Genomic DNA, 14483 nt, shown 5'->3' with positions numbered 1-14483 from the left:
CTAAAAATTAAAACCATGAAGGTGTTACGAAAAAACTTGGATGACGATGTTAATGATCTTAAAGTGGAGAAAGCCTTTCAAAGTACAGCACTTAAGCCAGCCACTTAAGCCATAAATGAAATGATTGGTAATTTAACTCTATAAAAATTTTTTGAATTGTATATTTTAAGAAGCAAATCTACCAGTTTAAAAGATAAACAACAAATGGAGGATAATATTTGTGACAAGAAGACAAAGGGTTGTTATCCACAGTATAAAAAGAGATAATCCAAATCAATAAGACCAACTATTCAAGAAAAACATGAGCTAGCAATACAAAGAGGGTATACATTTTAAAAAGGAAGAATACAGATGGTTAAGAAATAAACTAAAAGATGTTCAACCTTACCAAAAATCAAAGAAATACAAATGAAAGCAATAACATATAACATTGTAAGCATCAAATTACAATAAACCAGTCACAATGAGTTGATTCCGACCCATGGCAACCCCATGTGTGTCAGAGTAGAACCGTGTTGCATAAGGTTTTCAATGGCTGGTTTTTCAAATGTAGATTGCCAGGCCTTTCTTTTGAGGTGCCTCTGGGAGGACTTAAACTGCCAACCTTTGGATTAGCAGCCAAGTGCATTAACTGTTTGTACCACCTGGGGACTCCTAAGTATCAAATTAACAAGAACAACAACAACAAAAAATACTGAAAGTACACAGCTTTGACAAGCAGTTCTGAAAAAGCACTCTCATACTCCAGTACTACAAGTATAAATTTGTATAATCTCTTTCGAAGGGCAATTTGTCAATATCTATCCAGTTACAAAATATACATATTCTTTGCAGCAATTCTATTTCTAGGAATTTATGTTACAGAAGTATATGCATGTGCAAAGCTATATCTACAAGGATGTTTGTTCCAGCACTCTCTATAATAATAATACATATGTGTGTAAATGTATACATGGAAAAAGATCTGGAAGAATATACACTACACTGTTAACAGTTGTTAACACCATTTGAATAATTCATGGGTTTGTCTAACATTGTATAATATACAAATATATATATATGCGTGACAGCATGAATATTAGAACAATTAGTATTCAAAGCAAAAAGCTTTAAATACAGTAAAGAGGAAAACTGATAAAAAATATTTTCTACCAAGAATATTTTCTAACTGTAATAACATACATATCAAACAATATTCCATTAAAATGGTTAGAAAATCAAATAATTTGAACCATATAAAGTGAGTTTTTTCAAATGCCTATGCAATCCTTGCAAAACGTAATCATGTACTGAGTTACAAAAAAAAGAAAAGCTCAATATATTTCAAATAGTAGAAATTACAAAAGTCATTTATTTGACCAGTGCAATAAACTAATCTCTAACTAAAACAGTAAAAAAATATATATATATATATATAGTCTCCTCAGTGATAAAACAACACTTCTAAATAACTCATGGTCAATGATAGGTCAAAAAAATTACAGACTAGAAATTAATGAGAATCAGAGCACTGCATACTAAGGTCAAAAACCCAAATGAAACCCAGCCGTCAAATCGATTCTGACTCATAACAACCCTACAGGACTGAGTAGAACTGCCCCATAGGGTCTCCAAGGAGTGCCTGGTGGATTCAAACTGCCTACCTTTTGGTTGGCACCATAGCACTTAGCCACTACGGCACCAGGGTTTCCTATTAAGGTCTAATAAAGAAAAAAATTTATAACCTTGCATGCCTTTAGAGGTAAATAAGAAAGACTGAAAATAAATTAATTAAACATTTAATGCAAGCCAATACAAAGAAAGAAACCCTGGTGGCATAGTGGTCAAGAGCTACGGCTGCTAACCAAAAGCTCGGCAGTTTGAATCCACCAGCTGCTCCTTGGAAACTCTATAGGGCAGTTCTACTTTTTACTCTGTCTTGTAGGGTCGCTATGAGTCTGAATCGACCTGACAGCAATGGGTTTCGTTTTTGGTTTATTACAAAGAAAACAGCAAAACATTTTGGGAAAACTGGAGGAAGATATTAAATATAGAAGCTGAGAAAAATACTTTGTTAAATAGAGAAAAAGGAGACAATGGAGGATTGGAAAATGAATCCAAGAAATAGTTCTTTGAAAATAACAACAAAACAGAGAAACCTCTAGAGAGTTTAGTTAAAAGAGAGAGAAATGAGTTTTTTAAAAAAAGGATGGTTTGATTGATGGATGAGTAGGTAAATATGTGATGCAGCAACTATGTTGTTGTTGGTTTTGTGGAATTGATTCCCACTCATTTTCATAGCAACCCCATGTGACAGAGTACAACCGCCCCATAGGGTTTTCTTGTCTGTAATTTTTATGGAAGCAGAACACCGGGTCATTCTCCCACAGACTGGCTGGGTAGGTCTGAACTGCCAGCCTTTTGGTTAGCAGCCGAGAAGTTAACTGTTGTGCTGCAGCAAGTACGTTGTTGTTAGGTGCCCTCGAGTCGGTTCTCACTCATGGTGACCCTAAGCACAACAGAACGAAACACTGCCCAGCCTGTCCCGTGCCATCCTTACAATCGTTGTTATGCTTGAGCTCATTGTTGCAGCCACTGTATCAGTCCACCTCGTTGAGGGTCTTCCTCTTTTCCGCTGACCCTGTACTCTGCCAAGCATGATGTCCTTCTCCAGGGACTCATCCCTCCTGACAACATGTCCAAAGTATGTAAGACGCAGTCTCTCCATCCTTGCTTCTAAGAAGCATTCTGGTTGTACTTCTCCTAAGACAGATTTGTTCGTTCTTTTGGCAGTCCATGGTATATTCAATATTCTTACCAACACCACAATTCAAAGGGGTCAATTCTTCTTCGGTCTTCCTTATTCATTGCCCAGCTTTCACATGCATGTGATGCGATTGAAAATACCAAGGCTTGGGTCAGGCGCACCTTAGTCCTCAAGGTGACATCTTTGCTCTTCAACACTTTAAAGAGGTCCTTTGCAGCAGATTTACCCAATGCAACGCGTCTTTTGATTTCTTGACTGCTGCTTCCATGGGTGTTGATTGTGGATCCAAGTAAAATGAAATCCTTGACAACTTCAATCTTTTCTCCGTTTATCATGATGTTGTTCATTGGTCCAGTTGTGAGGATTTTTGTTTTCTTTATGTTGAGGTGTAATCCATACTGAAGGCTGTGGTCTTTGATCTTCATTAGTAAGTGCTTCGAGTCCTCTTCACAGCAAGCAAGGTTGTGTCACCTGCATAATGCAGGTTGTTAATGAGTCTTTCTCCAATCCCGATGCCCCGTTCTTCTTCATCTAGTCCAGCTTCTTGTATTATTTGCTCAGCATACAGATTGAATAGGTATGGTGAAAGAATAGAACCCTCATGCACACCTTTCCTGACTTTAAACCAATCAGTATCCCTTTGTTCTATCTGAACAACTGCCTCTTGACCTATGTAAAGGTTCCTCATGAGCCCAATTAAGTGTTCTGGAATTCTCATTCTTCGCAATGTTATCCATAATTTGTTATGATCCACACAGTCGAATGCCTTTGCATAGTCAATAAAACACGGGTAAACATCCTTCTGGTATTCTCTGCTTTCAGCCGGGATCCATCTGACATCAGCAACGATATCCCTGGTTCCACATCCTCTTCTAAAACCAGCCTGAATTTCTGGCAGTTCCTTGTCGATATACTGCTGCAGCCGTTTTTGAATGATCTTCAGCAAAATTTTGCTTGGGTGTGATATTAATGATATTGTTCGATAATTGCCACATTCGTTTGGATCACCTTTCTTGGGAATAAAAAAAAATAGGCATAAATAAATATGGATCTCTTCCAGTCAGTTGGCCAGGAAGCTGTCTTCCATATTTCTTGGCAGAGACGAGTGAGCACCTCCAGTGCTGCATCTGTTTGTTGAAACATCTCAGTTGATGTTCCATCAATTCCTGGAGCCTTGTTTTTTGCCAATGCCTTCAGAGCAGCTTGGACTTCTTCTTTCTGTACCATCGGTTTCTGATCATATGCCACCCTTGAAATGGTTGAACATTGACAAATTCTTTTTGGTACAATGACTCCGTGTATTCCTTCCATCTTCTTTTGATGCTTCCTGCGTCGTTTAATATTTTCCCCACAGAATCCTTCACTATTGCAACTCGAGGCTTGAATTTTTTTTTCAGTTCTTTCAGTTTGAGAAATGCCGAGCGTTTATACAGCAAGTATAGTAAACATTAATGATAGAATCTAGGTGATGGATATGCAAATGTTCACTGTAAAATTCTTTCAACTTTGCTGTAAGTTTTAAAATGTTTGTAATAAAATAAATAAAATTTATTATCATGCAGAACATCAGTGTTGGCAACATTGTACTAGAAGTTGTTTCATTAAAACCAGAAAGACAAAGATGCCCACTGCTGCCTCTACTATTTTAACATTTTTTAGAAATTTGATAAAATCAGGTGAAGGAATATGTTGTTGTTGGGTGCTAGCCAGTCAGTTCCGACTCATAGCAACCCTGTGTACAACAGAATGAAACATTGCCCAGTCCTGAGCCATCCTCATGATTGAACCTATGTTTGAACCCATTGTTGTAGCCACTGTGTCAGTTCTTCTCATTGAGAATCTTCCTCTTTTTTGCTGACCCTCTACTTTACCAAGCATGATATCCTTCTCTAGGGACTGGTGCATCCTGATAACCTGTCCAAGGTCCGTGAGACGAAGTCTCACCATCCTCGCTTCTAAGGGGCATTCTGGCTGTACTTCTCCCAAGACATTTGTTCGTTCTTCCGGCAATCCATAGTATATTCAATATTCTTCACCAACACCATAATTCAAAGGTGTTGATTCTTTTTCAGTCTTCCTTATTCATTGTCCAGGTTTCAAATCCATATGAGGTGACTGAAAATACCATCGCTTGGGTCAGGGGCACCTTACTCTTCAAGTGACACTTTTGCTTTTCAATGATTTTAGAGGTCTTTTGCAGCAGATTTGCCCAATGCGATACATCATTTGATTTCTTGACTGCTGCTTCTGTGGGCATTGACTGTGGATCCACGTAAAATTAAAGGAATAATAAATATGAAACTCAAGGGAAATCATTATTTGCAGGTGATATCATTATCCAACTGGAAAACCAAAGAGAATGAACACAAATATTTTAGAACTTATAAGGAAAGTAAGGTCTCCAGTTACAAAAAGATCTCCTATTATCCACAAAATATAAGGACTACTTCTATCTAATTAGGGGTGGTAGTATTAAGGAAAGGATGGTGAAAGGTATCTTTCATGCTTTGTTCTGTGAATAGTACTTCTGTGATTACAATCAGAATGTATTGATGTAGTCATTTGAAAAGGAAAAATAAAGATGTGGTAGGCAGAATCCTAAAATGTCCCGCTCCCCAATTTCCCATTGCATTACAAGGCAAAAGGGATTTGCAGATGTAATTGAGGCTACTATTCAGTTCACCTTAAAATAGGGAGATTTTCCTGCATTATCCCAGTGGTCCTAATCTAAGCATGTAAGCCCTTTAAAAAGCAGAGTTTTCTCAGGCTAGTGGCAGAAGGGGAAGTCAGAGAGATTCTAAGCATGAAAAGGAGTCCAAGGGCCACTGCTGGCTTGAAGATGGAAGGGGCCACATGATGGAAAATGTGGGTGGCTTCTAGAAACTGAGAGAGGCCCTGGTTGACAGCCAGTGAGGAAATGGGGACCTCAGTCCTACAACCAACCACAAGGAACTAAATTCTGTCAACAACTTGAACGAGCTTTGAACCGGATTCTTCTCCAGAGCCTCCAGTTAAGAGCCAAGCATGGCTGGCACCTTGATTTCAGCATTGTAAGACCCTAAGCAAAGAACTTACCCAAGCCACAAGGACTTCTGATCTATGTTGTTGTTAGGTGCCGTCAAGTCAGTTCCAACTCATAGTGACCCTAATGTACAACAGGACAAAACACTACCAGGTCCTACGCCAGCCTCATGACCTGATCTATAGAACTATGAGATAACAAATGGGTATTGTTTCAAGCTGCTAAATTTGTGATAATTTGTTATGCAACAATAGAAAACTAATATAAACAATGAGATTATATAGCCTATCAAATTTTGAAAAGTTCAAAAACCATGAATGACGCAGTTATGAATAGGGATATGAATACCCATGTGCCCCACGGGAGCGTAAATTGGTAAAATCTTTCTCAAAGTAAATTTGGCAATACTTATAACCGCCCCCCCCCCCCCGCCCAATGTATATATGCTTTGACTTAGGGGTTACGCTTCTTGAAACTTATTGTAGGTAAATGTTATGTTGCATTGTTAATTGTCATCAAGTTGATTTTGACTCACAGCAAGCCTATGTGTGCAGAGTAGAGCTGCTCCATAGGGTTTTCAAGGCTGTGACTTTCAGAAGCAGATCACCAGGCTTGTCTTCTATGGCACTACTGGGTGGGTTTGAACTGCCAACTTTTCTGTTAGCAGCCACAGGCCTAATATTGGTATAGCTTTTTTAAAAAAACATTTCCATTTTGATAAGACCTTCTGGTTTAATTCTAATAGTCCATGGTCTCTAATCATAATTCTAACCCCTATGTTTCTAGGCTCTATAAAGTTTAATTCCCCAAGCCCTAATTCTAAATCCACATACCTCACAGCCCTAGTTTTAATTTCAATCTGCAGCAGCCAACTCTAGGCTTTTTCTGGTCCTAATTCCAACCGTTATGCCCACTACTGCCCCTCCACTCCCCACATTCTTACTGTAGAATATTTAGAAAAGACATGAAATGTTTATTGCAGCTCTGTTTACAATAGCAAAAAGCTGGAAGCAACCAAGGTGTCCATCAATAGATGAATGGTTAGATAAATTGTGGTATATTCACACAATGGAATATTACGCATCGATAAAGAACAGTGACGAATCTGTAAAACATTTCATAACATGGAGGAACCTGGAAGGCATTATGCTGAGTGAAATTAGTCAGAAGCAAAAGGACAAATATTGTATAAGACCACAGTTATAAGATCTTGAGAAATAGTATAAACTGAGAAGAACACATACTTTTGTGGTTACGACGGGGGGAGGGAGGGAGGGTGGGTGAGGGTTATTTACTGATTAGTTAGTAGATAAGAACTACTTTAGGTGAAGGGAAGGACAATACTCAATACACAGAAGGTCAGCTCAACTGGACTGGACCAAAAGCAAAGAAGATTCCGGGATAAACTGAATGCTTCAAAGGTCAGTGGAGCAAGGGTGGGGGTTTGGGGACTATGGCTTAAGGGGATTCTAAGTCAATTGGCAAAATAATTCTATTATGAAAACATTCTGCATCCCACTTTGAAATGTGGCGTCTGGGGTCTTAAATGCTAACAAGCGGCCATCTAAGATGCATCAATTGGTCTCAACCCACCTGGAGCAAAGGAGAATGAAGAACACCAAGGTCACACCATAACTATGAGCCCAAGAGACAGAAAGAGCCACAGGAACCAGAGACTTACATCATCCTGAGACCAGAAGAACTAGATGGTGCCCGGCCACAATCGATGACTGCCCTGACAGGGAGCACCACAGAGAACCCCTGAGGGAGCAGGAGATCAGTGGGATGCAGACCCCAAATTCTCATAAAAAGACCAGACTTAATGGTCTGACTGAGACTAGAGGAATCCCGGCGGTCATGGTCCCCAAACCTTCTGTTGGCCCAGGACAGGAACCATTCCCAAAGACAATTCATCAGACATGGAAGGGACTAGACAATGGGTTGGAGATGCTGACGAAGAGTGAGCTACTTGCATCAGGTGGACACTTGAGACTGTGTTGGCATCTCCTGTCTGGAGGGGAGATAGGAGGTTAGAGAGGGTTAGAAACTGGCACAATTGTCACAAAAGGAGAGACTGGAAGGAGGGAGCAGGCTTACAAGCTTATATGTGACAGACTGACTTGATTTGTAAACATTCACTTAAAGCTCAATAAAAATTATTTAAAAAAAGAAAAGACATGAAAACATAAAGAAAATACTAAAAAAATAAAAATTTGTGATTTCACACCATTAATGTTTAGGTTTTACATCCTTATGTTTGGACAGCAAACAACAAGAACAACATATATGTATTAAGAGTTATGAACAAAAATGTTATCATGGCATGTTACTATTTAATAACCTAGTGAATATTTAAGGAGCCCTGGTGTCCCAGCAGTTAAGCACTGGGCTGCTAACTGAAAGGTTGGCAGTTCAAACTTACCAGCCCCTCTGCAGGGGAAAGACATGGCAGTCTTCTCCCATAAAGATTAGTCTTGGAAACCCTATGAGGCAGTTCTTTCTACTCGGTCCTACAGGGTAGCTATGAGTAGGAATAAACTTGATAGCAATGGGTTGGAGTGAATATTTGCCATGCCATTAAATATTTGTCTACAAAGCCACTTTAATGGCAACATGAAGCTTTCCTTTCTTTTTAGCGTGTAATTGTCTTCCTTTTTTTTTCATTAGAAAAATGTATTCCTGCACAGTGAGTGGTTAAAGGGCAGAGCTACTAACTGAAAGGCTGGCAGTTTGAACCCACCACCCGCTTTAGGGGAGAAAGATGTGGCAGCCTGCTTCCATAAAGATTATAGCCTTGGAAATTCCGTGGAGTAGTTCTACTCTGTCCAGTAGGGTTGCTGTGAATTGGAATTGACTGGATGACAATTTTTTTTTATTCCCAATTACATGAGTACATTATAGTTAAACACTCAACACAGATAAATTTAAACTCATATACACATGCAGAAATCCATAACTTTGTTTTCTGTTGTTCATTTTAAAAGTGTAAATGGCATCATATTGTGTGTATTATGTTAATTGTTTTGTTCATTTAATGTGTCTTGGAGATCATTCTATGTCAGTATATATAAATCTACCTCATTCATTTGAGGTACTGCACATTATTCCATTAAATGAGGGTACTATAATTAAGTATTGATAAGCATATATTTTTTCAATTTTTCACTGTAACAAACAGTGCCGTAATGAAGATCTTTGTACGTGCTTTTTTTGCACATATTCTCAAATACTTCTTTAAGATAAATATGGAGAAGTGAAATTATTGGATCAAAGACAGCAGTTTAAAAAATTTTAAAATACATAATGCGAAGTTGTTACGTAGAAAGAGTGCTCAATTTTATACTTCTACCAGCAGTGAATAAGAATAACAATTTCCCTATATTCTTACCCACACTGGGTATTACCAATCATTTTAATATTTTGCCAGTGGTGAAAACCAGTGTCTCATTACTTGCATTTCTCTGATTATTAGAAACATTAAGAAATTTTTTCATATGTTTTTTGACCATATGCTTGTCTTGTTTGTGACTTGCCCGTTCATATCTTTTGTCCTTTTTCTGACTGGATTGTCTTCTTGAATTATATAGTCTGGATATAAATCTTTGTTACGTATGTAGGAGATATTTTCTTGCTGGCTTTTGCTTTTTTTTTTTTTTTAGCTTTGTTTATGGGGTCTTTTTGGGTGCAAATGTTTAAAATGTTGATGTATTCAAATTTATCAATCGTTTCTTTTATGGTTTTTGCATTTTGAATCTTATATAAGAAGGTCTTTCCACTTGAAGTTTAGAAATATTTTCCTTTATTTCCCTGTAAAATTTTAGAATTTATTTTTAGTTTTTTAATACATCTGAATTTTTATTGAGCATTTTTCTAAGTCATTAAGTATTCTTACAATGTTATTTTTAATAGATGAATATTATTCCATTGTAATACTAATTACTTATTAGTATGTTTAGTAGGAGGAGTCCCTGGGTGGTGTAAATGATTAAGCACTCGACTACTAGCCCAAAACCTAGTAGAAAACTCTATGAAGCTCAGGTCTACTCTGTAACACATCGGGTCGCCATAACTTGGAATCAACTCAAAGGCAACAGGTTCGGTTTAGGTATATCAACATTGGTGAGAGTATGTGGTGTTGACAAAGAATACTGAGTATAACATGCACTGCCTGAAGAATGAAAAAAAAAAGTCTTAGAAGAAATACAACAGGGATGCTTCTTAGAAGTGAGGATGGTGAGACTTCTTGTTTATTTTGGGCATGTCATTAGGAAGGACCAATCACTAGAAAAGGACATCATATTTGGTAGAGTGTCAGTGAGAATGAGGAAAACCCTCAATGAAATGGATTGACAAAATAGCCTCAACAATGGACTCGAACTTATCAATGGTCATGGAGACGCCATAGAATAGAACAACATTTTGTTCTGTTATAACACAACTTTGCTTGCTGAAAAGGAAGACTACTTGAAGCACTGAGTGATAAAGGTAAAAGACCATAGTTTTCAGTATGGATTACATCTGAACATAAAGAAAATGAAAATCCTCACAACCAGGACCATAAACAACATCACGATAAGTGGTGAAGAAATTAATGTTGGCAAGGATTTCATTCTACTTGGATCAACAATCAATGCCCATGGAAGCAGCAGTCAAGAAATCAAACGATGTATTGCATTGAGCAAATCTGCTGCAAAAGACTTCTTTAAAGTTCTAAAAAGCAAAGACGTCACTTTGAGAACTAAGGTGCGCCTGACCCAAGTCGTGGTATTTTCAATCGTCTTATATATATATATATGGGAAAGCTGGACAATGATAAAGGAAGACCTAAGGAGAACTGATGCATTCAAATTGTGGTGCTGGTGAATAATATTAAATATACCATGGACTGCCAGAAGAACAAACAAATCAGTCTTAGAGGAAGTACAGCCAGAATGAGCCTTAGAAGCGAGGATAGACACACCCTCAGAAAAGACCAATTGCTGGAGAAGGGCATCATGCTCGGTAAAGTAGAAGGTCAGCAGAAAAGAGGGATATCCTCAGTGAGATAAATTGACACTGTGGCTGCAACAATGGCCTCAATGATTGTGAGGATGTTGCAGGACCTGGCAACATTTCATTCTGTTGTACATAAGGTAACTATGAGTTGGAATCGACTAGAGGGCAACTAAAAACAACAACATGGGAATACTAGAATCAACTGGAATTCTCATATATTTTGGGTGGGGCAGTATAGTGTTACAACTGCTCTGGAGAGACTGTTTTGTGTTTTTTGAGAGGAATGACATTTTGATCCCAGTTACTCTATTTCTACAAATTTCTTCTGAGAAAAATCTTTAAAATATGCAAATATTTAGTTACATGGAAGTTCATTTTTGTATTTCTTATAATAAAAAATTCCTAAATATAGGGTCTTGGTTAAATAAATTACAATGGAATAATATTCACCAATTAAAAATAATATTGTAAGAACATTTAATGAGTCAATCTATCTCAAAGAGGCCTCTATAAATCTCCTGAGATTGTATACAAAATTTTAGGGTTACTTATATGGGGGAGTGGTGTGGATCCATTGATTAGATTCTCAAAACGAAGCATGAACCATTGCTCTAAATGGTTGGAATTAGAACTGGAGGGTAAAATTAGTTTTTATTTCCTCTATGTCTCAAGAGTTCTTTGGATAGTACTTTTGTCTTTATACTTTAAAATACTGAGCTAATGCATGCTTTTTGTTAAAAATCCAAACCATATCCAAGTATCTGAAGTTGCAAATCAAAGTACTCCCTCTCCTCTCACCCCACAATCTCATTTTGCACCCCAGATGAGGCACGGTTCATCGTTAGGGGTGTCTCCTGCCAGATCCTTTTTATTCCTATGCATTCACAGATGCATATATCTGGATAAACAATTGAGTTTACTTCCTTGCCAATCTCACTGCCACTCCAAATACCAAGGAGAAAAAGAAAAAGAATGTTTAGGGTTTTTACGTGCCTCAAGTGTTTTAGAGGTTTGCCTGTGTGAACTCACTGTGGTCAGCGACCCCATCGTCTCCCGCCCTCCACGCTGTGTCCTCACTTGCCCTCTTGCCCCCCACCGTCCATTCTCCACAAGGTAGCTGGAGAGGTCGTTAATTTTTTTAAACGTATATCAAATTAAATCACGTCATTCTTCAACGGCTTCCATCGTGCCTCGAATCAAATCCCAACTCCCTGGCGATTCTACTATCTTCTGTGGTTGGATTTGCCAGGCTGTGAGTAGCTTAGGCACCGTCGCCTGCAGAGCAGGCTTCGCCGCTGAGGGAGCGCCCTCCCAAGGGGCAGGGGCGGGGCTTCTAGAGCTGTGGGTGCAGCCTCAGAGCAAGTGTGAGGAGAGCCGGAGGCGGAGGTTTTCGTTTGAGAGCGAGCGAAGGGAGCAAAACGGCAGGGCCCCGGACCTGGCATGCTCCTGCGAACCCCGCGGAGCCATTACCGCCGAGGTGAGCGTCTACTCCTAGGTTGTGGGACAGGCTCTGCTTGAGCAGTACTTGACTCCTTGTGGGGAAGAGTTCCTACAGGACCCTAAGCCGAGTTGCGGAGGCGGGGGCCCTGGGGAGCCTGAGGGAGAGGCTAGTGAAGGGGCCCGGCGGCCTGCCCCAACCCTCCCTCGACCCCGCCTCCTCTCCCCTCCCCCAGGTCTCGGCCAGAGAGGGTGGAGAGCTAGCCGCATCTTCTGAAGCAACCAGGGCTGCGGCCCGTAACGCTGGGCGACAGCAGTCGTCAGTGGGGATGCGAGGTACGGACAGTAGCTGTGGCAGAGTGGCCCTAGAGAGGGTACAGACCGGGTTCGAGGAAGGAGGCCTCAGAGGGGAGGGAAGAGGAGAGGAGAGAAAAGGTGAGGGGAAGTCCGCACGCAGGCTTCGCGGGTAACTGCTAGACGTTGTGTGTGTGTTTATATATGTATGTGTATATATACATACATACACATATATGTGTTTTGGCATTTTAATGATAGTATGCAGACAGACATACTCATTTTGGCTAATTGTTTGTTGCAAACTTAATATGTCTTGCACATCTTTCTATGTTAGGAAATCTTAAATTTATCTCAGGTTTTAAACAGCTGCATTGTACTATGGCTTATTTAACCATTTGCCGATTGATGTACGTTAGATTTTTCCCTTTTTTTTTTGAGGGAGGGCTGTTACAAGCAATGCTGTAATGAATGGGTTTGTGTGTATGTATGTTTCATGCACATATGAGTATTTCTGTAGGAGAAATTCTTAGAAGAGTAATCGCTGGGTAAACGTGTATATGCGTGTTGAATTTTTGCCCTCCCAAGCTATACTAATGTACACTTTTCAACGTTGTGCGAGCGTGCCCATTTCTCCACAGCTGTCCCAACATGAATTATCAATCTTTTGGCCAATTTAAAGGGCAAAAATGGTTTGTCGTTGTTTTCTTTTGCATATCCGTGATTACTAGTGAAACTGAACATTTTTCTTATTCCTACAATTACAAAAATAGGCAAATATCAATAGTCTTCCTATATATATGCAATAAGCCTTTCGAAAATTTCATTCTAAAAAACCTTCCACTAGTAATAGCAAGAAAAACAAATAAAAATACCTATAACTACGTAACTTTATTGAGGAATATAATAAAAGAACGTTTTCATAAATGGAGGATACCATGCTTCTGATAAGAAGACTCAATTTTGTAATGATGTCCATTTTTCCTATGTTGATTCATACAATTGATGCAATTTCAATAAACATACCCAGTTTTTGGAACTTAATGTGATTCCACAGTTCGTCTGGAAAAAAATAGATGGCTAAGAATAACCTAGAAAATATTTTAAAAGATTAGTGAAGATGGGATTATTTGTACTACTAGCTATTCAGATGTTCTCTAAAGGAACAATATTTAAATTGGAATGCGCAGAAAAATGCATTAGAATAGAAAAGCCCACAAATCGAGCCAGACTGGATCTCAAGATTTACTGGGGAAGCATTGTTGGCTAGATGTAGAAAAACTGCCGTATTAAAAGCTTCAACCACTCACTCTCCCCACCCCCTTCCTGGAAGCTTGCATTTTCCTTTGAGGGCAGACTCCTTTGTTTGGAGGAAACCACTTTATTGCGTCTTCTGGTTATGCTAAGGTAAAGGAGTTCACATTGGTGGCTTTGGAGTTAGAACTAAGGATATGAGCCTTTAGTTAGATTCAGGTGGATTCAGGTTAACCTGCAGTGCGGCGAGGGAAGAAATCTGGATATTATCGATCTTTAAATTTTTTATCTTGATCTAATGGGCAACAAATGTTATGTCATTATTTTCATTTGCATTTGCGTGCTTATTGTGAGATAGAACGTCTTTTATGTGTTAGTCCAGGATAATGTGTGATTCCTGGAAGCAGGTAACAATGGGAGACTCAATATTCCTCTTCCAGAACGGAGATCGGCGAATTGGTACAGCCCTATTCGGAAGCGTGAGAATAAACACGTCGACTTTTTAAATTGTCTTCAGCACTAGGTTCTAGACACCTAGGTTGGGGGTGGAGGCAGTTTTCAGGACATGGCCGAGATTTGGCGCTGAGCTGTGTCATCGCGAGGTTTAGTAGCCAGCTCCGCAGTGGGTCGGAAACCTCGTGGTAGGCGAGATCCCTGCAGGACTGGAGGTTCCTCCCTTCCTCCGAAAAACTCCCAGTCATTTTCATGAAGCTCCGCCTTTTTCCTTTTTAGGAG

At 39.2% G+C, this 14483-nt stretch overlaps 1 protein-coding gene across 4 annotated transcripts in view; it reads left to right on the top strand.

Annotated features, from left to right (window-relative positions):
• Nucleotides 1-12111: 12111 nt before the first annotated feature.
• HUWE1 (HECT, UBA and WWE domain containing E3 ubiquitin protein ligase 1) overlaps nt 12112-14483 on the top strand; it is a 216804-nt gene continuing 214432 nt past the window's right edge. Inside the window, exons 1-2 of one of the 4 annotated variants that reach the window (XM_064278346.1) lie at nt 12138-12240; nt 12437-12536. The gene's annotated coding sequence lies outside the window, so the exon portion shown is untranslated. Of the gene's footprint in view, nt 12241-12436; nt 12537-14483 lie in introns of all 4 variants that reach the window. The other 3 variants (XM_064278340.1, XM_064278338.1, XM_064278345.1) reach the window with 3 other exon arrangements.

The sequence above is a fragment of the Loxodonta africana genome, chromosome X (assembly GCF_030014295.1).
Source record: "Loxodonta africana isolate mLoxAfr1 chromosome X, mLoxAfr1.hap2, whole genome shotgun sequence".
Classification (NCBI taxonomy): Eukaryota; Metazoa; Chordata; class Mammalia; order Proboscidea; family Elephantidae; genus Loxodonta; species Loxodonta africana.
Note: the sequence above shows the minus strand (reverse complement) of the source record. Positions and strands in the feature narration are given on the sequence as shown.